This window comes from Dromaius novaehollandiae, chromosome 1 (assembly GCF_036370855.1).
Source record: "Dromaius novaehollandiae isolate bDroNov1 chromosome 1, bDroNov1.hap1, whole genome shotgun sequence".
NCBI lineage: Eukaryota > Metazoa > Chordata > Aves > Casuariiformes > Dromaiidae > Dromaius > Dromaius novaehollandiae.
This window is the reverse complement of record NC_088098.1, coordinates 139904724-139931465: the sequence shown is the minus strand read 5'-3', so window position 1 is coordinate 139931465 and position 26742 is coordinate 139904724. Positions and strand designations below refer to the sequence as shown.

Sequence of the window (26742 nt, the reverse complement as noted above, 5' to 3'; positions counted from 1 at the left end):
GGTGAGGAGAACAATTCTGTTCCTCAGAGTCTTTTCACTCCATAAATACCTGATTAACTAGTGTTACTGAAATCCAGGAATGGGGTGAAGCTGGTCTCTGTCTGAGCTATATGAAGCCTGTTGTTCTTGCTTAGTCCCAGTTCCATGGTAGGTGTAAATACCAGTCCACCAACTCTTCCTTTTTTTTCCTATAAACTAACCATCCTTCTTTCCTTTGGTATTATATTTTCCATCAATATAAATATTTTGAGAACTTACAGTATCTCCTTTATATTACTTGAGTTTCTCTTCTACTGCACATTTCAGTCATTCCCCAATGCTTGAACTGTGCCGTGTCTCTCAAAGCTCACTCTTAGTTATGGTCATCAGTGCTGTAATCAGTGGCTGCTCTCGCGTTGCGTGCGGTGCTGTGATTAACGTGTGCATTTCCTTCCTTGGAGATTTGTAGAAGTCTAGCTTCGTCTTTGCCTATGTTCCTCTCCTGACTCTAAGTTAGTTTTGTTTTAGGATTCTGCAGTAGAGAGAGTATTTTTTGTGTTACTAAAACTTTGACAGAAATATATTGGAGACAAATGAGATCGTATTTGTATTGATTTAGACCATCGTTCCTATGCAGTAGAAGAATTGCATGTCCCTTGGAAAAAGAGAGTAAAATAGGTATAGTCTTGTTTTTCCGGTGATGAAGGAAATAATTTCTAATACTGTGACACATTTGTTACTACTTGTGTTGATGTTTTAAAGAAATATTTTAGGCATATAATTTTTGCTGTGGCTTTGTCCCAGTTGCTGTAGTTGACCATTAAATTTAGCCCTAGGGCTTGTTTACGTAATTTTAATTATACTTTTCAGTAGATTTAGAGAGAGTTTAAACAGCAGATTTTATTCATCAAGTGGTTTCTTAATGTTCTGGAAGCTTGCTTAGTTCTTTTTATTGCAGTTTGCCTTGAGAGGATTTCGAAAGCTTGAAATATGTTCACAGAGAATAAGAGATTTAGCTAAAAACTTTGTGAAGATAGCAGATCTCAATCTCTCTTGCTTTCACATGAAGACGTTACAATGGAAGGCAGATGTTAAGGTGTTTACCACAGTCAGACATGATCACTCAGTTCTAAATTAGATCTACCCATGATGGTCAGCATGAAGCTAATCAAATCACTTTCACCATTTGATCTGGTTGCGTTGCCTTTCATTATCAAAGCTAATTTCAACTGCTTTAAGCTAGAACTGATCTGAAACAAGAGATAAATTTGTGCATTTGTGATCATATTTTCCTGCTGTTGTATTTTGTATGATCCGAGGCTAAAGACTGGGCATTAAAAAAATTAAAACCAAATGATAATTTATTGTGTATCGTATTTACCGCTCTTTGTTTTGTTTTGAACAATGCAGAATAGATTTGGGTTAACTTTTACCATTTTTAATTGGTATAACACATAAAAATCAATGTTCTGCCCACAGATTTTACCTCCTTTCCTCATGAATATTAGACAGTATATAAGAAGATACTTTGTCATTGCTTTAAAAGTACAGGAAGCCCCTCCTAGTAATTTCAATTTAACAGTTGAGAACAACAATGATTTCTTTGTGAATGGTGTGTAATGCCATGTAATTACTAGGCTTTTCAGTCCATTACTAGCGTAAAAAAGGTCAATGGTTTGCTTTCCCCCATCCCCATTTGTATTTTACCTGATTAGGATAGTAAATGTTAAGCGAACAAGCTTGATAGCAAAAATTAGCTGTGTTATCAGTAGAATTCTTATGAATCTCTTACTTCCTGTGCATTTTATAAGAGCTATATTTAGTACTTTTGTTTTTCTCATCAGCTGTATTTGATTGTTTAGTCTTTACGTTTCAATTCTGCTTCTGTTTGTGCCTATCTGATCTATAACAACTTTGCTCTGGCCATTGGGGAAGTTGGACCACTGAGGGCAAAATAGCCACTGTGACTTGATTCCTGATTGGTTTTGCTGGTATTTTTAATGCTTATTCATTTAATTAGTAAACCACTACTTAAATTAGGCCCACCAAGCTAAAATGGAGGTAAAAGGATGTGGTCAAGACTTAAAAACAAGATGTGGTTACTTATTGTATGCAGTGCAGATGTGACTGGATTTTGTAGAACCCCAGGGCTTGGGAAAGTGATGACAGGGTGCATCTTCTTTCCAAGTTAGTTTAAACCACGATTGAAATTATTTAGTTCTTTTAACTGGCAGAAGAGTTGAGTTGTTTCAGAATATGTAAAGATTTGGGGAGGGGGAGCAATTGAAAAATGTGTCTTTATGTGCTTCGTGTAATGATACAACATATTTTGAAGTGTTAGAATCGGGTGTTGAAATAAATTGTAACTTCCCTCATGTTTGAAGGGTATTTAATTATGTTAAAGGCTAAATTGTACCCTCATCTGCATTCAGATTCTACAAAATAACTATGTAGCTTGTAGCTCAGATTATATTTCTGAGTATCTTCACCATATACTCAGAACTGGTACTGTTGCACATAGTAACAAGTGCCTTTTACTGTATTTTTCACTATTAGCTAGAATAATACTGACAAGAGACAGTAAACTATAATTTATCCTCCCCGTTCAACAGTAAAACTGTTGATCAAGCTTCAGTCAGATACAGCTTTATGTCACCAGCTGTGACAGTAATGCTGCCAAAAGAGGGTATTGCACTTAAAGAATCTGAGCAAATTTCACTTAGAGACCTCCTCTTATTCACAGTGATGTACAAGAAAAAACAATTATGCGGGTTGACTTTTGGTTCCCACTTTTGAGGCAGAACCACAAAAAGGCAAGTGCATTTTCTGTGGACATAGTATAATGAAAAGCAACAAAAAATTCAAAATGCATAATGCCATTTTTCAAATCACTTTGCAGGTTATGCAGCAAGAAGTGCAAAAATTCACCAACCAGGCCATAATGCTGTAATATTTCAGCCTGACTGTATCTGAGCTCCCCTTGGCAGAGTTCTCCCACTAAATGCGTTGCACTCATCCTCCTAGGGACATTTGCCGTTGTCTGCTGGAGTGCTACAGCCTTTCTGCTTTCAGCCGTCAGGCATTCCTAGGGTTTTCATTAAGGAAAATATTGCAGGGCGTATGAACAATATTGTGCATTACTTTTAGCTCCAGCCCTTCTAAATGCCTACATAACCTGGCACGAATGAGTTTGAATATTTGCATGTTTTTTCCTGCTACAAGTATTTCTCTATTTAACTGTTTATTTTTTTGAGGGTAGCAGTAAATTGTGACCAATCTCTACACAAGGCAGATGACGTGGTTCTCTTTTATTTATTTTTTTCAGTTATCTAATTAATGCTACATGATAAAGAGGAAGTCAGGCGTTCATTTCAGCAGATACAGCAAATATTGTAAGGTTTAGTCAACTGTGGCTTGGAAATAGAAAACTGCAAAGTTTCAGCCACCCCAGCGTAAAAATAACCTTAGCTCTGAATACCCCAAACCCTGAGGGGAAATAGGGAAATTCTAAAAGCATAACAAATTAAAAAAAAAAGACAAAAATAATCATGCAAGGTGATGTAAGAAAGAGAGCTGAAAAAGTGAGGAAAGCAGTTTATTTCTCAACGTACATGCTGGACCCTGCATGCCTCTACTTCTTTCTCTTAAACTGCGGCTCCCTTAGACGTGCAGATGAGGTTCTGTAACTACAGCAGAACCACTGTCATGGCCATGCTTTACTTCAACATAGTCTCATCCTTTGCTTTAATAACCCAAGGGGGTTTAGAGCTTTAAATGCAAGTTCTTCGGGGAAGAGGCTTTGCCTTTGCTCTCTGAAGGACGTGCCATATTGTGCAACATTTAAAAAATGCCTACTAATACCACTGAGGAAAACAAGAGACGGGAGGGAAAGGCAAGGATATGTGTTTCTGCAGTTGCTGAAAAATAGCTTATACTTTTAGCACTTCATTCTCTTCTACTGAAAAAGTACTTCTGCTCTTTTTTTGTTGCTTTTCTGGAAGGTGAACAGAGGGAATAGGAAGATAAGCAATTGTAAAGGGAGTTTTCTGTTGTGTAAGTACATATACAAATTAGATTTCCCCTAACCTGCTTCTTCTGGATATCTGCCAATTAATAATTTGAATTAGCAGGAAGCTGGAAGGTTGAGAGTGTGACGAAAGTTAATCAACCTTGAATTCAAAGTCAGGGTTGTTTTTTATTATTGTGACGATGATGTTTCTTGCATGGATTTTTAAAGTGAAGATATGTGGTGGTTTATATCCTTTGATAAGTTTTGCATTTACATAGTGCTTTTCATTTCCATTTTTTTTCCTGTAAATATTGTCCAGCTAATTATCACAAAACACTGATGAGGTAGATGAATCCTAAGTGAATTATTATAAAGCACTTTACAGTGTGAAGCTGTAAGTAGGTAGATAAAGTAATATTTCCCAAGGTTGTTGAGCTGGAATTTAGAGTCAAATGTAATCTTCAGAAATCAGTATTCAATTTAAACTACTTAGGTCCTCTTGTTGTTTTGAATTATAAAACAAGTTCGGTAAGGCAATATGGAGCAAGCTTGAAATACTTCTCTTAATTATACTTTGGTGTTCAAATTTTTTTTTTTTTTAATTTACGAGCATATTATGGTTCCAAACAAATGTAGTAATTTTCGGTTCTAAAGGCTTATTTGTCTCCGTGGCACGAAGATCACTTAGATGAAACACCAGACTTCCTGACAAAGGGTTTTATCTCTGCACAATGCTGCTTTTCTCTATGGGCGCAGGTGGCTATTACTAAAGTTTTATACAGTTCTGACGTTTTAAGGAAAGGGAGCTTGTGTAGACTATGAAAACAAATATGTATTTTTTAATACGTATTTTTAAGCTAATATAAATGGACATGAACAATTTGTACTTGAGCACTGTATTTACATAGTAAAGGAGAGAAAAATAAATCAGTGTGTCTGTAGGTCTTTTTTAATGTAACACACAATTTTCCTCTTTAATTGTAAGGTACATCTGCACTACTTGTCCAGGGAGAGTGTCTGTGGCAGTACTGGTGCCGTAGTGGAGAGGGGCATGACAGGAATATTTTCCGCTGCCTGATGATACCTCCGTTTCATCATTCACCTGTCAAAGCTGCATTCGCTCTCACTCACTGAAGCTGACAAAATCCTCCAATTTGGGTATAAATCAAGGTCACAAAACAAGTCTGCGAGGGAGCCATGCTTCAGAGCCAGGCATCCTGATTTTTATCCATTTGTTTTTATCAGTCACTGCTGTTCATATTAAGGTGGTAGCTAACGCTGCCCTCAGACATAACAGTTGAGAGATGACACACAGGGCCCAGAGATCCTGATGTCCTGGCGCTATAGCCTGGAGGCTGGTCACAGCATGTTGTTTTGACTGCAGGGCAGCGGGACCGCTGGGGCAGCCTGCTTCTGAAATTAGCGGGTCAGAGAGCCCAGCCTGGCTGGCACACACCAGCGCTCCTTCCCTGCCTGCACTGCACCTTTCTGTCCAACGCAGGTTAAGAGTTCAGCAGTAGGAGCAGAGCGAGCACCTGTGTCCCAATCCAGTCTGCAAATCAGGATGCACCCAGAATACCTACCTGGAGACTTCCGCTCCCTGGCTTCTGTGTGCTACGTGAACCAAACAAAAAGGTTTTGATATGTTTTTACCAAAATGTTTGTGATGATAGAATACTGATGTGTTTATGGGCACACTTCAGATATCCAAGAGTGGTATTTCTTGTTTTAGTTTGTTGTGGAGGCATTTGTTTTCCTTAGTTTTGAGGTCAGAGAGATTAACATGTGCTGTATTGGGTTCCAGACTAACTTTCTTTAATTCAAAACTCTCTATGGTTTTAAAAGCAACTTCTAAATTCTCTGTCAAAGTATAGATCGAAGAGTTTAATAGTGGAAGGTGTAATTTGAACTTCAGACACATAGAGCAAGGTTTTCTTTTGTGGCCTGAATGGAGAGAGCGAGCAAAGTTCTTTGGTTGCTTTTGCTATAGCAACACACGACTAAAATAAATATGTAAAATTCGTCCATGAGAGAGAAAAGGCATGTTGCAACCTTTGTTTTGTGCATCCTGTGGCTTTGTGTGCACTGTAAATGTGTTTTCGCACTTGTCATCTCTGTCAAATGTTTCTCATTTTCTAAATATAAACTTATTTGAAAACAACATGCCACTCATCATCATCATCATCAACTTTTCTTCAAGTTGTAAGTTTATGTAGCACATGGAACTGGAGTAGGATATGATAATCAGTATAACAATTGCCTAGAATAGTTGCCAGATAGAAGTTATTATAGGCTGTCTTAGTTACATCTCCAGCCCTGTAAGTCTTCTCTGTCATATGTCAATATCATTCATTGATGCATCGTCTGGTTTCAGTTATGGCCTGGAGCTACGCAATAATGAGCCAAAAAGGGCAATTGCAGCACCAGGGACACTTTTCAAATTCTTTCCCCAAAACTAACATTTTTGTGTAGATAAACAATCATGTTTATTTTTGTCAGACAGGATCCACCACCTCTGTGGTCTCCCAAAATGTAGTCCTCACTTGCTCTTTGCTGTTCTTTAGGGTCTCAGTAGTGTGAAAGGACCCTTCAGAGGCCACAAGCATCTTGACTGCATAAAAAACCCGTGGTTTATTGCCTGGGCTTACACTATTTGTGTCCATTGTACGTGAATTATTGTTCATTATATAAAGCATTGATTTTGCTAAGCAGCAATCTATGAGAATAACTGATTTTCCCCAGAAAGGAATGTAATTAGTGGCATGGTTTTTGTTGGGTTTTGTAGAGGTAGTTGGTGGTTGTGTTTCAATCACAGAGTTTTAATAATGGCAAGGCCAAAATATTTGAATCTAAAAAATCCAGATTTTTTTCTTGTTTGTTTTAAGGCTATGCAAGGTTTCTCCTAAGGCTATGTGAGGACAGCCTTGAGGTAACCTTTTGGAAAAGTTCAAGCCATGTTTCATTGCTAGCTCTTCTCACATAGTGACACTGAATATATCGATACTCACTATCTGCAGTATCATTTCAGAAATGGGTAATATTGCGGGAGTGTTCACTGTCAGAATGTGGTGCTGGGGTCAAAAATCAGTCAACTTCCGCATGCAAATTGCTTGTCACATTTCCCCTTGGAGGCAGCAGATAACTAGAATGAACTGAAACTGGAGACAGTATGGGTTTTACGACACAAATTGAACTCCTGCCAGTGACAAATGCCAAGGTACACTGTGAAAATAAAATGGTGTAGTGCTAGCTAAAGTGCATGACATAACTATGAATAGATATACCCATGTGCACAACACAGTTCCTACCTTTCTTTGCTTGGAGAGAACAGTTTCGCATGCACCAAGGTCGCCAGAGTGGTTATATCCTGTGAAGCTCATGTCATGCATGAAAGTACATAAAGACCATCTGGGAACTATAAAAATAGCCTGTCCTTACTAGATGATTTGTGTGGTGGCCAAGGATTGATATGCTCATTCAGGAAATGGCAAAACAATGTCAAGTTTGTTGGGAAATAACCATGCTCTTTCATCCTTGGGAATGGCCTGGTCTCCCATGGAACTAAATCCACAAGGACAATTTGGGACCACATGGTTTTGATGGACTGTTCTGAATGCCCTGTGTGAACTGAAGTTTTTCAGTGCAGATAGTGGAAATGTTAAGATTCTTTTTTAATGTTTTAAGATTTCAGGTTTGGTGGTTCTGAAACAGATTGTGAGACTTAACTCACATATGAAGAATAAAGTTTTTAAATGAAGTAATATTAGATTTGTCATAGAAGTAACTACATTCTGCCACATGCACGTCAGATTTATTCAACCATCTTGCAAGTGCTTTATATTATGATCTTGTATAAAGATAGTTTATAAAGCAAGACTGAAAATTTTGTGTTGACTTGCAGGAGTGCAGAGCATATGACTTGGCGAATGTTACCTGGATTTACTTTTTTTAAAGTCCAGTCTAGAAAGAAGGCAAGCAAATAGAAACAGCCATAAATACTGAAATTCTATTACACATTTTACATACAGGAGAAAAAGTAATAGAGGAGATATCACCGACTAGTTTTCTGACCAGCATTTCCATGTCACAGGTGACACACTAACAGCTTTTGCGCACAACTTGAATGAAGTATCATACCTGAATGACTGCTATTGAAAATACAAATATATGCAAAGATTGCCATAGACTTTAACCTGTGACAGATTAGTCTTACTATTTCTAGTGTTAATGGATATGCTAGCTAAAGCTATCGAGGTTGTCTGGCGGCTTAGTCCGATGGTCCAGGCACTGTTTCAGGTGGTATCAGGAAGCCTAAGAGATGCTAATAAGAGAGTGGTCATAAACCACCTCCCTGATCTAATTTGTTTAACACTGAGCTTCTAATTATCATAATGCATTTATGACTTTTAAAGCTGCCATTATATTGACAAAAAAGTATTAGCATGAAGGACTTGGATGTTTTCCCATTAAATAGTTTCTGAGTCCTCTAATGGCCCATCTGGCTTTTATTTATATTACCTGCCAGAGCAGTGGTGTGCACAGGTAAGAAGGTCTTATGTGTCATGTAAATTCAGTAAAAAGTAACTATATCTATCTTATCTTTGGTAGCTATGGTTGAACTTGGATTTGAGATCAAAGCCTTAACAGGCCCAAGCCATTGCCTCTCTAGTGCCTGTAGCAGCAAATTTTATCTACGAACCATTCCTGCTACCACCACCACCCAAGTTTGTCAACCAATTAGATCATTCCAGATTCAGCTAAAGTTTTAGCAAATGTATAGGAAAGAGGAACAGCTCAGGAATTTATACTTCAGAGAGAGCTTGATTTCTAAATTAACTTGAGAATATGGATGTGCTTATAGCTCTTGGGTCTCCTGCGTGTCTCCTTATATTATAATTGTATAAAGAGAAAACAAAAGATACACTTCTTTCAAACTTGGAAGAAAAACATAGGGGACATATATTCAGTACCACAAAGTTCCTTTTATTCCTGTTTTTCCAGAGGCATGACAGTATTGCATTTGCAAGACTCAGTTCTTATTTTGTGGTGTTTACCGCATTAGCAAACAGCTTCATTTTATATCTGAATGAAGACAAAGTCTTCAGAATTGTATATTTACATCTAATATTAGTAATATTTTAGATTCTGTCTTGGGAATATTTATTTACCATAGCATTTCCTTTTATTAAAAAAAAAATCTGTAATCTGTTACTTTTGAAAGTGGCACAGATCATCACATGTAGACCTAAGATGATTTCTTTGATGAAAATGTCATTTTATGTTAGAGTCATAGTTACAGGCACTGATTCAGCTGGAATGAAACCTATTTATTAAACTTACTGAATACAAGTCTTCTATCCAGGTATAATTTGGGGGGAGGGAGGGATTAAGGGTTTTTTTTTCAGTTCTGTGAGGACCTTTGAGTGATTTTAGTGGGGGAACGTGGTGTGGATTTTTCAGGAAGCAGTGAAATCCTCGGAATATAGACTTGTGGCAGAAGCAGTTGTGCAACTTCCCTGTTTTATGGCCTCACCTGTAATTAAACTAAATGGTGCTTCCTGAATACCATTACACAGTGAAATTAAACAGCAAGAATTAAATAGGAAACCATTTCTTTACTCTCAGATTCAAGCCTCACTTCAGCCAGCACCCTAACCTATTACTGCTCTCACTAGGCTGTTTCCCCTTTACTTCCAGTTTTCTTTACTCTCTCAGCCTTCTGCTTCCCCACGATGCATGTTTCTGTGCTGGTTCGTTGAAGCTTTTTTTCCACACCCCCAGCCATATGTGCCCAGTTCTACCTATCAGTTCTCTCACCCTCCAATTTGCTGCCAGTCCCCTGAAAAACCTTTTAAGCCCTGAAGTTCAAGCTCTGCTCAGATACTGCCACATGCAAAAGTTTATGATACTTCTCCTCAGGTTCAGCTGTCTGGTTTCATAAAGGAGCTTGGGGAACGAGTTTACATTTGCAGAAGGAAAAGTGAGTACTACAACAACTGGTGGCAAGAAAGGTTATATCAGTTAGTAGCCTTTGCAGCCTCAATGTTAACAATTACCCATTGTAAGATGACCTGATGAGGTGTTTTGTATGTATTGTGATTTGTGTGTGTTATGGTTCCACGTCCTATGGATTAGTGATTATAGACGTATATCAGGTGTAAATGGTTTACCCCTTCAGTTTCACCTCAAAGGCATTCCAGCAACTTGGTTTTAAATAACTTCTCAACAGCACAAACTTTAACCGGACTTATCCTCATAAGTAAAAAGGGTCCTTATAAATAAAATTTAAATAGAAGTTGTGCATTACACCGCAGATGAACCAATTGCCCCAACTTAAAAATAACTCTGCTGCAACCAAGTATTTATTTAGATAAGTGATTATGAGAATTGGTGTATTGAGACATTCTATTATTCTCTTACCGGTTAGCTTACATTAAGTGAAACACTTTTAAGGGTTCCATTTAGTATCAGTAGACACCACTGCCTCTTGGTGACTCTAGATACTTTACAAATATAAATAATATGAGGAACTGGACCATATATTTAGTAATGGAATGACAACACTGTGCATCCATTCATGGGACTGTTTAATTCATTAGAATTTTTTTTAAGTCAGTGATTTATTTGTTAATTTAGTTCTGTTTCCACACTAGTAGATATTTATTTGACGTCCCATCCCCAGGCTTCTCTTTCCTCCACCTCTCCTTGAGTTTTATACTCAACAATATGCAACTCAGTTCAGAGCTCAATCAACTGGAGATTATCTAGCTCTTGAACCTGTCAGCCACCCCATGCGCTAATTAACCGGTGCCTCATGGAAGTTCGTTGGGGAGGATGCCAGCAGCCCTGCCCTCCCCTCTTCTTAGCCGCTGTAATGGCATACAAAATCACTAGGAGCTGAAAGCTAGGTTAAAACAGGGCTAGTGGGGCAAGTGAGCTGCTGACACATGGGTGCATGTTTCTGATCTTTTTTAATACGTTCTGTCAGATGGCATACTAGAAGTCTCTCTAAGAGCCATTCTTATGTAGTAACATTATTGGCAGATTATATTATGGCATAACTTACTGGCATGAGGTAGAGCCAGGAAGATTGTGGTCAGCTTTGCTTTTTGATAATCAGTAAAGATGATTTGGTACTTCTTTCTAACAGTTGAAATAATCAGAGAGGTTAGAGATCTGAATTTGCAGAACTTCGGCTTTACATTTAAGTTTGTCACAGAGGCATTGTGTTACTTCATTTTGGAAGAGAACGGATGTGGTCACTTTTAACTGTAATCATTAAGCCATTGCTGACATCTAATATGAACATGAGAAGCTCTCAGTTACACCAAAATCCAAACCTACCCAGAAATGTCTGAGATATATTAACTAATGCTTTAAGAACATTTGAAAATACAGAGCATTAAAAAGTCATTAATGGATAATGCTGTTTGTTAGGACATACGTCTCTCTGTGTGAGAATTGTGTGTTTGTATGCCTGCATCTTCTTATATTGAAGAAAATACAGACTGCAAAAGTGTATGCAAAACTATGCTTTTCTTACACTATTATCATTATTGGTTGAATGAAAACACCCAAAAATGTGTTTTAATTAATGATTTTTTTCTACAAAACTTTATTTTCCTGCTTTTTATGCTGTATTCTTTCCAAAATAAATGCAAAATTTATTACTAATAATAACTCTTTTTCTTTGCCCTTGAGATTTGCTGAAATTATTACCAAAAAGAGGTCTAAGTTGCTTGATTCTGGTTATATGATAATAAGTGCTGTATGGGTATGTTCATAAGAATAAAAAAAATTAAATTAAAAAAATTATGTAAGATTTGCACATGGGTCTGGATTTAAAGTATCGGCAGCCATACAGTAAAACTTCATTACGGAATATCTTTAGTGGTATTTTTTTTTTCATTTTCTGAAAAAGAACAGACCACTATTTTCATATCAGGTAATGGCAGTGTATTAACAGGAAACATAAAATCTGGACAAATCTCTTCTTCTCTTTGAGCTTTCTTTCACAAGACACTTGGTGTGAAGGGAGATTATCTGCATCAATAAATCGAGTGGGGAAAAGAAGTCTTTTGGGCCTGTGGTGTGTAAGCATTCCTAAACATCAAGCCAACCTTTTAGGTGTTTATTAATAAAGGAGAGAAAGGAGTGATTTTCTGCGTTGGTTGTTAAGGTCTTAGAAAGAATTATTTCCTTGGTAGGCAGTAGGGTTTAGAATGTCCCTATGCTCAGACTCCAGATCAAATCTGTACAAGTTTATAATGAATAAAAATAAAAGTGAAGGCTTTTCACTGACACATTTGATTTGATCACCTCTGTCTAGTTTGTAGTACAAAAACATTGTTCAGCGACAGCTGAAAAGGCTCCAAAAAATGTATCTCCTCAAAAACCAGCATTTTAAACACATGATATCAACTAGAAAAAGTTTTGTTGCTCTTCTGGTTTTGAATCCAATGTCTGAGAATGAGCATGAATTAAACCATGTGTGTTTGCATGCATTTCTGGTATTCAGAGAAGCTAACTAAATATTAGCAGTTCACGAAATGCTGAAAATTTCTGTGATTTTCCAACTAAGTTTGACCAAAGTAAAATAAGGGTCTTTATAAGTAAACAGCTATGCTATTTAAGTCTGTTCTTAACTTAAAAAAAAAAAGTGGGAGAGGAAAATATCATCTACCTTCTGTTGAAAAATGACCTTTTTTAAAAAAGTTCCAAATCTAACTAACTAAATCTCATGATTGAATGCTTGGGGGAAAATCCTGAACTCTTAAAATTAATACAGGTATGATTGGTTATTAAATACAGCAAAAACATATAAAGGAACACATAGTCTGACTATGCAGGAATAATCTACTGATAAAGTTAGTATGAAGGATAGCAGAGATTTCAGAATCAATGTTGTATTTTGGCTGTAAACTTTTAGCTTTCAATTATTGTTTTTCCTCTGAAATATTCCTTGGGAGGAAAGCATATTTTCCGCTATCCGTAAATAGTGGTTTAGTAGAACTGCTTGTGTAAGTAAAACCAACTGAGCAATCCCTCAGCCTGTAACTGTGATCCCCTTTGCCTTTTGCTGTCTTCTGTCCCATCCCTCACCCTTTCCTCTGTATCACTGTGTATCTGCTTTCCTTACATAAAAAGATGCTAAGCTCCTGTCACCTTAGTGTGGAGCAAAGTTAGTGCAAGGAAAATATTTTGATCATTTAATTACAGGCCTCTAACAAACCTGTGCAGAGCATATGCAAGTAGTATCTTCAAGAGGTTTTATATTAGTCAAATTTGTGTGGATTTTCACTGAGATGGAAAAGGCACTTCTTTGCCATGAGAGCAGCTTTTCTGCCAAATGTCAAGTCCCTGCTCCAAAGTGTGGAAGCACTAGAGATTCTCATTGAACCAGCTGTATAAATACTGGCAAAACTATATTTTTCCCTAGCTTCACTCTGAAAAGACTGAGCTATTTTTGCTTATGCCTTCCAGAAAAATTTAGCCTGAGGCAAACACTCACCATGGAGCTTTACAGTCCAAATAGTTAAAGTGTAGTCAAATTATAAGTGATAATATAAGCTTATAGTATGTCACAGTTAAATATAGGTGTTGATGTCTGCTCCTTGCGTAACAGCTACAAAGAATCTTGAGTTTCAGTTAGAAATAGAGACAGAATTATCTTCTCTTCATAAGGAAATGAAAAACACATGTTAAAAAAAGGTAGTGAAAAGTGAAAGGATAAATGTGAATAAACAATACATGAATGCTCATACTTCCTATGTATATTTTTTTATTCATACTGACAAATTAGAATGTGTATTGTTCATTATTCAGCTGCAAAATGTCTGCAATAAGCAAGGAATCATTAAAAGGAATTACGGATCTCTGTTTCCCCCATCTTTCCAGCTCATGAATCTCACATTCTTTGCTGCCCAGAGTTATTGTTTCAACAACCTGTAACCAGGTGTGAAGTGTGCTGTCCTGGGAGCTGGAAAATGCAAGTTTGAACCTGCTAATTCTAAAGTGAATATTTTAATCTCTAGTCTCTTAAATTTCTTATACTACTTCCAGTGCCACCTTTCTCCTATATATTTTCAAATAAAAACTTTTGAGTTCTCTACAGCCAAAGATACAATTGAGGTCTGAGATTTGGAGGGGAAATTTGAAGCAATGAATTCCAGTCTCAGACAAGTGCCTAATCCATGGCTACAGGAAAACACATAAATCTGTGAAAGAGGCACATAACTTTCCCCATTCCTTGTAGAGGGAATTTAATAGCTAACTAGCATTTGAGAATTGCATTCCAGGAGCTGGACAGCTAAAATACTCACTTGGTTACTGTATCCTTAGAAGATCCTATAAGCATGACTGTACTGAGTATTACTCCATCTACTTCGCAGCATATCTTTTCCAAATAAAATTCTTTTTCTGAATAAAATTAGTAAAGATGGTAGGTAGCATAACTGTTCCAATCTGGAAAAAGACTTTTATTTTCAATTACTCAAATACTGCTTTTCATAGATAGATAGCCATAGATAGATTTTGCATCTTTCCAACACTACTGTGATTTCCCATTGTGTGAACTAGAAGAAACAGAGGATCCTGGGCTATATGAACAGGAGCACAGCCAGTTGATAGAAGGAGGTGATTATCCCCCTTTATGCAGCACTCATTGGACCACTCCTTAGAGTACTGTGTCCAGTGTTGGGCTTCCCAGTGCCGGAAAGACATGGACAAACTGGAGCGAGCTCGGCAGAGAAACCCCAAGGCGCTGGGGGCTGGAGCACCTGCCCTGTGAGGAAAGGCCGGGGGAGCTGGGCTTGCTCAGCCTGGGGAAGAGATGGCTTCAGGGGCACTGAGCAGCCCACTGGCGCCTACGAGGAGCCGGAGACGGGCTCATCACAGTGGTGCGTGGTGGGATGGTGAGTTGGAAAGAGAGCGGTTTAGGGAGAGTTTCAAGATATAAGGAGAAACTTTTTCCTTTTGGAGACAGTTGGGCAGTGGAGCAGGTGCCCCATGAGGCTGTGACATCTCCATCCTTGGAGGTTTTCAAGACCCGACTTGACACAGCCCTGAGCTGCCTGATTGGACCTCAGAACTGGCCCTGCTTTGGTCAGGGGTTGGACTAGAGAGCTCTTAAGGCCCCTTTCCACCTGTGATCCTCAAGCCTTTAGGCACCCAAAATCCTACTGATGTTTAGTGGCTTACTTTTGTGATAGTGAATGAACATGTGGTTGATAGGTATTTCAACCCTTATGATCTAGCTTTCCTAGGGTCCCCCTTGGAGCAAAGGCCAAAAGCTTAGAATCTTTTTATTCTCTGAAGAAACAATTCTTTTCTAGGGATTAAAACCTTTAAAAGCGTCTCGAGCTCTGTATGTGTGGATTTAAACTTCAGTTCTCTACATCTTGATTTTTTAAGAGGAGGAGTACTTTTTATTTAACTTGAGGTAACTAATAACTGTGTCATAATATATTAAAATCCTACTTGAGAAGTATTCAGCTGAAAAATTTTCATGAAAAACTTTGATTATGTCATGTCTGTCTCTGACTCCCCAAGGATTTTTAAGTTCATCTTAGTTTCTAGGCTGTTTAGCTTATAAAAAGTAGGTTAAAAAATCTTTCCTCTTATTGTTGCCTTTTAATCTATAGACTTTGCTATTCATATGAGGGCTGTGTAGTACTTCATGATGCTGCCACCAGAAATGTGATGCTTTATCTTTCTGTGTTTTATAGAAGATTAAGATCTTCAAAAAAAAGAAAATCTAGTGAGGACTGACAGATCACTCTTAAAATACAATCTCAATACATAAAGATACTTTGTAAGGTTTCTCTTTGAGAGGGCTGCTCCATTTTCCTGCCATCCCCAAATTGAAGGAAAGAGCAAAATACCTTATCGAAATGTACCCAACTGCCAAAAGATTGAGAGGCAAAAAAGGCACAAAATCCACCAGCAGTCTAGAAGGCAGGCTCTCTATTTCTGCTCATCCTTCACCCATTCCTCAGTCGCCATGTTTTACCTTTCCTATTCCACAGGGAAATGTATTTACAGTACATGCACCTTGGAACATTTTGTGTGTACCTCCATACATCGCTGATCAATGCGTTTGTAAAAATGGACTACCACCCTCCGACAAGAGTAGAAGCACAAACTGTTCCTCCTAGCTACTGTCTTACCAGTAAGACATAAGGCCAGAAAACATAAAATGACAGAGAGCCTCTGCCTAAGGGGTTATGGCCAGTAACGGCATACAAAGAAAGAGGGGTGGATAAAAAGACAGATAATGTGTGTGATAGTGTTGTACAACTTAGATTATCCTACTGGCTATGCTGTGCCTCAATTTTTCTTTGCTATTTTTAGTCTGTGTATTGATAGCATATAGAGGAAAGGGTTGGGGTTTTTTTTAAGAAAAAAAGGAAAAAGATCCAGATGAGAATTTCATTCCTAATTGCAAAATTCCCATGTATCTGGACTTGGTGCTTGAGGTGGTGTTCATGAGGCTGAGGTTACTCATTCATAATTCTTTTTATTGATTTTTAAAGAGAATTGTTTTAAAAAGCCCTGTATTATGGGATACATATGGGATGTTTCTATATGAAATACCTAGCAATGTAAAAGCAGAAAAGTAATTTAGAAGTAAGCTTTTAGTTCAGTGGTTGCTTAGAAGTTCCTACAGCCATCTTTCTAAAGCAAATTATGTCCCTCCCATCCTTCTTCCTTCCCCTTCTAGCTTCCAACAAGAAAAGTAGTATCGTACCTTACATAAAATATGGAGGCATTTAATGACCTGTCCCCAGGAGTAAAAAACAACAAAAAAAACAAAAAAAAAAACAGATTTTCAGTAGGAGCTAAGTATTAGAGGTATTAAATATATAGCAGAGAAATAGCCTTAATATATGTATGTATTTTTCTGTTGTTCTGTTGCACTATACTGTATAATGCTTGTCCTTACAGCAGTTAAAATTGACATTCTCTTAAGATTATTCAAGAGTAAAGAATAACCTATCTATAGCCATAGTTAATATGTTTATAAATAGTCCATAGAAAACTCTGGGATCTGCTGTACTGAAAGTTCAAAATAGTTTCCAGTATAATTTTGTGTTTTCACGTATTCTACATTTTCCAAAATATTTGTTTTAGGGGATGCAATTTTCCATGTTGTGAGCCTGAAAAGTATTTTTTCCCTTTAACTTGGAGTATAATCCTTTCAGCTATTTTGGAGTTACAGGCAAATGGGAAAAATATTTTTTTGCTTTGTGTAATACTACTACTAATAAAAATAAAGAAAATCTTTAGCCACACTTTTAACAATACTACAGGGAAAACAACTTAAGGTTGAAATACGTAGTACAATCTATTTCCTCTGCTTGCTCTGAGGAAAAGATTAAAATTAAAATTAAAATTAAAGTTAGAAATGATGGAATAATAACATCAAACTGTTCCCAGTAACATCTGCTAAGCTTATTAGCTGAGACTAATAAAAACCCACCCCCAAAACGACATCACTGCACATTCCCTTTGCCTGAAGCAATCCCAACTTGAACTAACTGGAACTAATGGTTTCTTTTCCAGCAGAAGACTCCTATTGTTTTATATCCTCTTACAGGCAGAGCTTTGGTAAGCGCAAGGTTTGGCTTTGTCGCACAAGTTACAGGCACAGTCATGAGAAAGTACCAGAATGGCTTTTTACTTACTCTGTTCTCTAATTGTTCCTCTAGCAAACAGTCCTAAAAGATACTAAAATAACATGACATTCAAATGTACACAACATTAAAGCTCGAAATTTCACTGAATATTTGGGCCTTGTGGGAAAGAAGTAAAGCACAAGCCTACAGGTATCTGGACAAACAGGCACTTCTGCATAGTGTCTTTACTGTGTTTGCATTACCACTGCAGTCTGCCCATTGCCTCAAGAGTGTTTCCTGTACACTAGAGATCTGGAACAAAGCCATGAAATAAGAGACTTGGCTGATGGGTATTAAGAAGTCTCCAACCCCTCATGTTTGCACAACTGTGCATCACCTCACTAGTCTTGCAGTGTTTACGTGACATGCCTGCCGTGCCACTCCATAAGATGTTGCACAGTGAAGGTCCATCTCCTTGTAGCTGGCACTAATAGGATTCCAACCAGTGAGCTGACAGCAGCGTGTGTTTTCAAATTAGGATGTGCCTCAGGTGTTATAGGAGGCAGTTTATGTAAGAAATGCAGTAGAAGTCACTCATAGGTATTTTATCCTTATCTCCTTCCAAAATACGAAGAACAAGCAAGAGACAGCCTGACTGCAGCCTGATGGTTAAACCACTCAATTGGAATGGGAAAACATCAGGATTTTGGCGCCTGCTTCAGGATTTGTGCCATTTCACACAGCAAAGTTGCTGTGTAAAAATCAGAAAAAATCTAAAAAGCCTTATCCACGTATTCCATCTTTCAAGCAAGGCATTCAGGCTTTCTCTCACTTGTTGTCCTTCCAGGCCAATAGCTCTTCTGTTGTTTGCTACAGAGTTACCTCATACAAAATAGGCATCACGCCTGCTAATCCCATCTGCCTGCTAATCCCATCTGGCTCTGGGCCCTTATGGCAGTGATTGTTCCTTTTCTGTCCCAGCCACAGGGTGTCACCTCAAAGGGGAATGTGTTATCTACTGAAGCTTGGCCCATCTCATCACAGTTGGGTGTCTACTTAGGTCCATACTCAAAGGCAAGCTTGAGTCTCAAATACACTAAAACTTCATTTTGAGTTATCTTTATTGTTCGGTATTAGAGAAATTATTAGCAACTGCAAAATAAATTGTACATTATTCTATATATTGAATGGAGGAGTGGGGTTGTTTTAAAAATTCAGCTGTGGTATTTTGCTCACATCTGTGGTTGCAGAGAGAAAATGAAACAATCAGACAAGTACAACTCATCCCATCATATTCTAGTCACCTCACTACTCTGTGAATACAAAGCACTGATGAAAAAATTTAACTGCTAATGTTCACTACTTTTTTTTTGAGGTTGTAGTAAATTGAGGTAAATCCAGGTAAACTGAGTCAAAAGTTAACTTTGAGATAGATAACTGTTCCTCTTGCCAAAAATCAAGAAAAACAAATATTGATGCTATAATTACACAGTACCAGAGTAATTTTTCCATTTTTTTAAAGCTGCGGTCTTTCTTGACTCTTTTGGACTCTATTACTTTGTAGCTCTGCTTGTAGGATTTAAAACATACTGCTTGTTGCATAGTATACGTGGGAATGCACATGCACACACTCTAGTAACTGCACAGTCAGATGACTTTGTGTTTTGGTCTAGTTCATTTGAAATGAGTAGACGCGCTCAGTTGTCCCACAGTTTGTCCAAATCAACACTTCTTTGCAAATGTAAGTAAGTAAGTAGACGAGTGCGCATGGGAGGAAAAAAATCCTAGTTCTATTTAGTGGCAACATTCCAAATTGATTGTAGTTGTTCCAAAAGTCCTGAAATATCTTGATTCTCAAACTATATCCTATAGTGTGTTTTGATTTCTTAAGCCTCTGTAATTCTGTCTTTTTTTTTTATTTTATTTTAAAACAATAATTTCATTTGCAAGCTCCAGAGTACCATACCTTTAGTCTGCCATCAATCTTATTTTGGGCTTCCTAGAGCTTTCCATATAGTATACGGTGTAAATATTATTTTTGTTTATTAAAAAAGAGAAGAAATATAATGGAAGTTGCCTCTTCTCAGGACTAGGCTATAAAAGAGGTCTAACACAATTGCACTAATTAAGAAGAGTGGTTGTTTTTGTTTGCTTTCTTCGCCCTTAGCAAAATGCAAAAAAGGAAGGATCGCTATAGGAAAACCCATTTCACTGTACAACAAAGGGAGTTGGAAAAGATCCAGTTGAACTTTTAGAACTGAAATGCTGGAGGCTGATATAAGTAAACCAGCTAAGAACTGAAAAATGACCTGATCAAACTAAGAAATTATAAGTATGAAAGAACTGATGTACAGTTTTGCATCTTTTGATATAGGAACAAGATTGCAGGGAATTTGGTGATAAAAGGCTTGTCTTTTGTTGACAGTTATTTATTTTGTGCTGGAAATTGTTGGTTAGTTGAAAAATGTTTAAAAAGCACTTAGAAATTGCTAGAATATCCCTTGTTGCCATTTTTTGAATAAATAATTCTGGGTTTGGATCCAAATGGCTTTTCAGTTTGAAATATAATTTATAGTTTTTAAACTATAAATTTATAGTTTATAAATATATATATAATATGTATAAACTATAAAATATAAACTATATATAAACTATAAAAATTTATAGTTTTTAAAAATGTAATACTTATAAAAATAAACATATTGAAGTGATGTCCACCAAAGTGTTTAATCGGCCAAGCTATTTTTTAGTAATATTTTTAATTAGTTTTGAATTGTTTTAGTTTTTTGACATAATACTGGATGTTTTAGTTTTTATTTACTTTTTTTGCAGGACAGGACAAGCATTTTGATGATTAATTGCAGATTTAAAAAAAAAATAAATACGATAGCCACAGTTACCCTTTTTTTCTTAGAAAAAAAAAAGCGATTCATTTGTTCAAAGCACATCTTTGTCAGTATTCCACTGACCTTCTTCCTGAACTCATTTTTTGTTTTATTTTGATGGACCCTTTTATTTAGATGAGAATCCCATTTTGTTAGCTTTGCCTGCACAGCATTTGATTTGTCAAGAGCGACCTCTTCAAGGCACAATTGCAAGTTTGTTAGTCATCGCCAAATGTATATAATTCGCATTCCTTCTATCTCTTTTCTTCAGTTGGCACCAGATTCTGAGCTCTGATATAGTTGAATTCAGTGCTTGATTGTATGAGATATCCTAACATGTCCGTGTCAGAGCTAGAGCTTGTTTATATCTGTACAGTTTTTGCTGAAGACCTCAGATAGAGATGCAGTTGTTGCGTCTTTTCATAAGAATGTGGTCTTTAGGCAGCAGTGAGACTGATGATAAACTGAAGCTTCTGGGGTTTGCTTTGTTTTTGTGTGATGTTTTTAAAATCAACAGAAGGTCAGTGTAAATAAATATTGTTAGACAAAAAAAAGGAAAGGAAAAAAAAAGAGTCAGCCATAACTTTTGGCTGTTCAGGTTTTCTGACAAGCCTGTTGCCTTTTCTCTTTGAGGTCTCTGTCCTTATTGAGCTGCTATAAATGTCAGTGCGGGAGCTCGAAGTGAGACAGCACATGGTAGTAGAGAGCACTAACATGACCCTTCTCTAAGGAGATTATCCTGTTCTTCAAAATCTCAACTTTTATTTCAAAACAAAAAGCAAGTTGGATGTTAGCTTGGTGAAGAAAACCTCAAAAACATTAACACAGTGTAAGGCAAGTAAAGACATCAGTGACCACCTGTCAAGAGCCTAGCACAGTAGCTCTGAGAGGTTTGAATTGCCTCGTTTTTGCCATTCAGGTGACCTATGGCAATCATTTAGCGAATGACTATAGTTAACTATTTAACTCTCCACAAAGAAGGGCCTGGGAAACATAGTGCACAGCTTACTGTGAGCAGCATTTTGATTTGGAGTCTTAAGTGGATGACCTCTAGAAGGGGCAACTGTTTATATTTTGGGGGTGGTTTTCCTTAAGCAAGAAGGTGTCAAGTTCAAGCCTCGCAGCGGAGGAATCTAGAAGGCATGAAGGCCCAAGCTGTGTTTTGAACAGGGCTGTCTGTTATTTTGGGGACTCGAATTGGTGGAGTTTGGGGAGAATCACCTTGCATGCTGTGTACCTTGTAATCGGCAAGAATGTAATTCGGTCATTCCCTTGTCAGAGTGCTTGCAATGAAAAGATGGTTTATGCTGCAGTTTCTAGAAATGGCAGCAGAGGCTCCAAGGGGAGAAGGGGCCAAGTGCGCTCTTCTCCTCTCTGAAAGTTTTGTTTTGGCATTTTGGGAAACATTGAAATTCCTCCTCAAGAAGAGACAGCTGGAATAAAAGACAAGCCTGAAGAATGCAGTGGTGTGGGCCATATAGAGCTGCTTAGCCTTAGGGAAGGCTGCTGATGGAGGACTGTGTTCTGACTCTATAGTGAGACACAGCCTTGAAATACACAAGTGCAGGGCTCTTTGAAAGTTTCTGCTGAAATTATTTTTCAACAGAAAATAGCGAGGTTGACGAAGCAACTTCTTTTGTGAGAAGTGGTTTCTGGCTTTGGGAAATGTTGTTTCACACTGAACTACAGAGCGTATGGAAAACAGTAATATACTAATTTGGCTATGCTGTTACAGTGCCTTCCTAGAGGAATAGTTCAGCTCGTCTCATGTTCACATTTTCTTCTATACGACGAGGAGACTCTACTGGCTCCTCAGAGATGTAGCTTAACGCATGGAGCCATCGTGGACAAGAGAAGAGGAGCATGAGTACATCAACTCCAGCTCCCATGCAGCAGTGCATTGATTTGGAAACATTAAATATTTGAAGTTTTTGAAATGTTTTCATTTTTATGAGCCCTCTCATTTTTTCCTATTTTCAAAGAAAACTCATACTTCTCCCTTTTTTTCTTGTTTTTTCCTGGTTGTCATTAAAACTTTTCTTGGGAAAAGACGTTTCAACTGAAACTTGTCAAATAAGTAGGTAAATAGTACAGCCGCTGCAGGAGATAAAAGAAAGTTGGGGTTTTTTTGTTTAACAGTAATGACAGAAAGCATCCTCCAAAAAGCTGAAGACTACTCAGTATTCAATTAAAGCAGACTGGAGCGTGCAGATTTTTTTCAAGAGGTAGTATGAGGACCAGGATTACTGTCAGGAGAGCCGGAAGTAGAAATAGGAAGCCTCTGTCTAGGTGTTTTCTCTAAATGTCTGGCCTGTTTCCGTCTTCCTGGAGAGAAGATTGCTTGGTGACTCCCACTCCCTGTGGATGGCAATGCTGCTTCAAGTAGCAAATGTAAACTCCTTTCCTGAGGTAGCCTCTGCTGTAGCCGTCAAGGACCATGTGAGTATGATTTAGAAGAAAGGAAGAGGAGCTGGGTCTTATGACGCTATTCCAAAGTTTATAAAGTGATTTTCCTTTGATTCTTCAGTCAGATCTCCCTTATTTGTGTTAAGACAGTGCCAGGAAAAGCAATCACTTTATGTGAATAGGGAGTGTGATGCAAATAAACCAGTCTTGACTGACCTGGCTAGGGCTATGCAGAAGCCTAGCTATACCCTAGACTGCCTTCTCCAGAGTCACTTGGATAGCCCATTAACAAGATCTGCGGTGCTCCAGAAAGGTTGAATTTGAGAACAGCAGTATGTCAGTGTATGGAGCCAAATCAAGTCCAGTGCTGTACTCAAGGAAATAAGCTTCCCTGGTCACTCAGAGCACAGGGGAGTGTACTGCAGAGGTAGCTTTGCTGAAGCCGGCTCTAATCCAACTGAATGAGTTAGTTCAGCAAAAGCCAAGCAGCCCTAGAAGCAGAACAGCGATGGTGTATCTAAGCTAATAACCGACCTTTCTACCCCTGCATGTGAAGCATGTCTGCAAGCCTATTGCTGCAGAACTGAGAGTTGAGTATATATGTAAAATAAAAGTTAAATTTAGTTTTGCATGATCTTTGTGGGATCTTAAGAACCCATCCACTGAGTGGTTTTGAACGTTTGGGGTCCACAATACTTTGGGAAATTCGTAGCCTTAGCAGGCTCTGCTCACAGGTTCAGACATTTCTAAATATCTGCAAGATCATAGCCCAAATTATTAAGTCATAGTTGAAGCAAGTAGAGCTTTCTATTATATGTAACCCGGTGCAGGAAAAAATGTTTCAAGTAAAGAAAGCTGGAACATGTGTTTGAATGCTTTTTATAAATCTGCTTGAGGTTGTGAAGAATTCAGATGTTATTGCTGGTTTACGTGTGAAATGTCTCCAAAAGCACATCGGTATTGTCTCTAAACTACCCCTTAATTTAAAAAAAAAAAGTATTAATCTGGCTAATACTAGTCTCCAGTAACAAAAGGAGACTATCAGTTAGCAGAAGTAATTATATCGCAATGATAACTAAAGGTTTTTGGAGCCTTCTACAGAAGTTTATATTTTTACATTAGAAATATTGAGGGGGAAGCTAGTTGTGTGTTCGTTATGAATCAGACTTAGAGATACACAAGAGATAAGTATGTTTCTCTCCTTCCCACCATGTTTTCTGTAGTCTGCTTTATTTGGGGTGTTTATCTGTCTGGAAGAAGGAAATCAAAAAGATTGTTAATGAAATTGAGCATCGTCTTTTGTTGCTTAGCCAAATTTCTAATGAACAGATTTCTCTGGGTCAAAGCCCAGATCTCTGGATCATTATGGACGGTTAAAAGCTTTACGGTTGTGTATCTGATTGCTGCACTGGCATCTGGGAGGGAAGAAACCTTAAATGTATGAGTGGGGTTCATCTGGTTATTTATGGCATGGTAACAATGTGTATAAAGATATGATCCGACACATATGTCAAAGTAATTCCTGTTCACCGACTTCAGGGAAAATGCATTGTAAATGCAGCTATTTGGTGTGTTTGAGATTCTGATACAAACGTAGCTGCTCTGGAGGTTTTTCTGTGACTGTCAAACTATTTATTTTGCAGTCAGGCTGATTTTCTCTGGTTTAAAATCTTTTAAGAGAAGTCTTCTTTAGCAAAACAAACAAAGGCACTCCTCTTTCCCTCCCCCTTCCCAAAGCAACGCTGTCTATGTGGGGAATACCATGTTCATGCCTTAAGTTAGCAGGATGCATCCAGGAACTGCATTTGTAGTTTCTTGATAGCTTTTTGTTAATAAGGTTCATTTTAACACAAAGTGCGTCACTGACGAAACTGAACTTTTGTAAGAGGTTTCAACTTTGCCAACTTTCCTACCACCAAATACTGAAACTGCTGTTCTGAAAATATTCTTTAAAAAGTTATGTCAGGTATTTTTTAAGCCTGTAGCTGTCAAAATTTCTTGATTTATTGTTATCATGACTGCAGTAATGATAAGAATATATTCTAAGTACTCAGACAGATGGGGATAAAAATGGCCATAACTGTTGCCATGAACATCTTTTTTGTTCTTTATTGTGTGGTGGTGATTACGCAAAAAGAGGCACGGTGAATTATTAATTATTCAGAAACAAGTCTGTTTACCTGGAAGAGGTATGTATAAGGTTACATTTAAAAATTAGCCCCTTTTAAGGAGTTTCCTTATTGGGTTTTATAAGAAGTCCTGTCCTTCCAGTACGTTCTCATGTTAAATCTGAAATGCCATGCGAACAACTTTCCTGGGTCAGGGGCGGATTCCCCCAGTGACGCCTTAGCCCTGCCATGAATGCAGAGCACTGACCGGGAGCGACCGGAGCTGGGCGAGGGGTGGAAGGAGCATAGCCAGCGTCAGCGTCCGCTCAGCTCCCTGGCCGTGGGGCCGTGCATCCCCCCCACAGCCATGGGCACCACTTGCTCTGTTTTTTCAGCGTCCTTCCGCTGCATGCTCTTCATGCCTATAGATGTACTCCATTAGCCTCGTTTCTTTGACTTAGTGCAGTCGTCTTCCCAGTGGCAAAGTGACTGTAGTTTAAAAGGTAGACCTATCCCATGTCCAAGGCAATTACCACCTTAGTAACTGAACCCCTTACAAGTGACAGTGCTTTCCATCTCCTGATTCTGTAGTAGAGAAATTTCGGCCTGTTTTACAGATGGGAAATAGAAGAAGAAAGAGACTAAATGACTTTCCAGGGACTTGCATGGTATTTGTGACAGAACTAGATATTGAGTGCAGCTGAGGTTGTCTTCATCCAGCACCTTAACAGAAGGGTGATGATTTTTCCAAAGCAGATGAGATTTTCCCAACCGAGACTGCAAGATTTTCAATATTTTGTATCTTCTTGTCTTCCATGAAGTACAAGCTGTAATAATACAGACTAGAATACTTGAGAAAGATGACTCCCAAATTAGGAAGGTATGGGTTGCTATGGAAAAACAGCATCTAAGCCATTGATGAAATATAATAAAGGAGAATAAAAGGCATAACAGGGTTCAAAAGACCTCCATTTACATAAATATGCAGAGACATCTGTTACAGTCATGAGTGACCTGCTGGTTTAAATCATCAGCAGGGGAAACTTGTAGTCGATCAGTATTGCCTGCAGTAGCAGGTGCTACTTTAGGCAACAGGATTTCCTGAAGAGGTTTTCGATGAACAAAGACCTCTCTGCTTGCCAAGAGGAGACATACGGAAAATTGAAACAAACAGTACACTCCTATAATGTTTCATTTATAATACACAACAAGATTGTAGTGTATGCTTCTATGCCCAAATCTTTACATGATGAGTTATAGATATGTTGTGGCTGACGAAGATGTAAAGTTTATGTCTGAAAAGTACTTACGTCTTTTAAAACCAAACTACTTCAATCAGATTCCCAAAAAGGAAATGAATTGTCATCAAGATTTAATAGAAAATGTTTCAAGGAAATTTTTCATCTAAAATACATTATGTTGTGTATTATCACAGTATATGCCCAAAATAGTAATGTAAAACTGTCATCCTAAAGGTTATGTTTACACAAGTGAATAACTGAAGTTTAATTCTCGCTCATCATTAATCATCAAAGACATTATAACATTATAACTTTTTATAATGCCAGAATATTTGTATTCCTTGTTGGCACAAGGTATATTGCATTATTTCACACACACACACACACACACACACACACACACACACACACACACCCCATAATAAAATTTATAATTTCATCTTAAATTTAGATTTGTTTCTATTTTATGGGAACTTTATTTAAGTTCTCTGAATAACA

General features: G+C 37.8%; 1 protein-coding gene across 25 annotated transcripts in view; it reads left to right on the top strand.

Moving 5' to 3' along the window:
- Window positions 1-26742, top strand: part of TBL1X (transducin beta like 1 X-linked) — a 205618-nt gene that overhangs the window by 120615 nt on the left and 58261 nt on the right. The window lies entirely within an intron of this gene.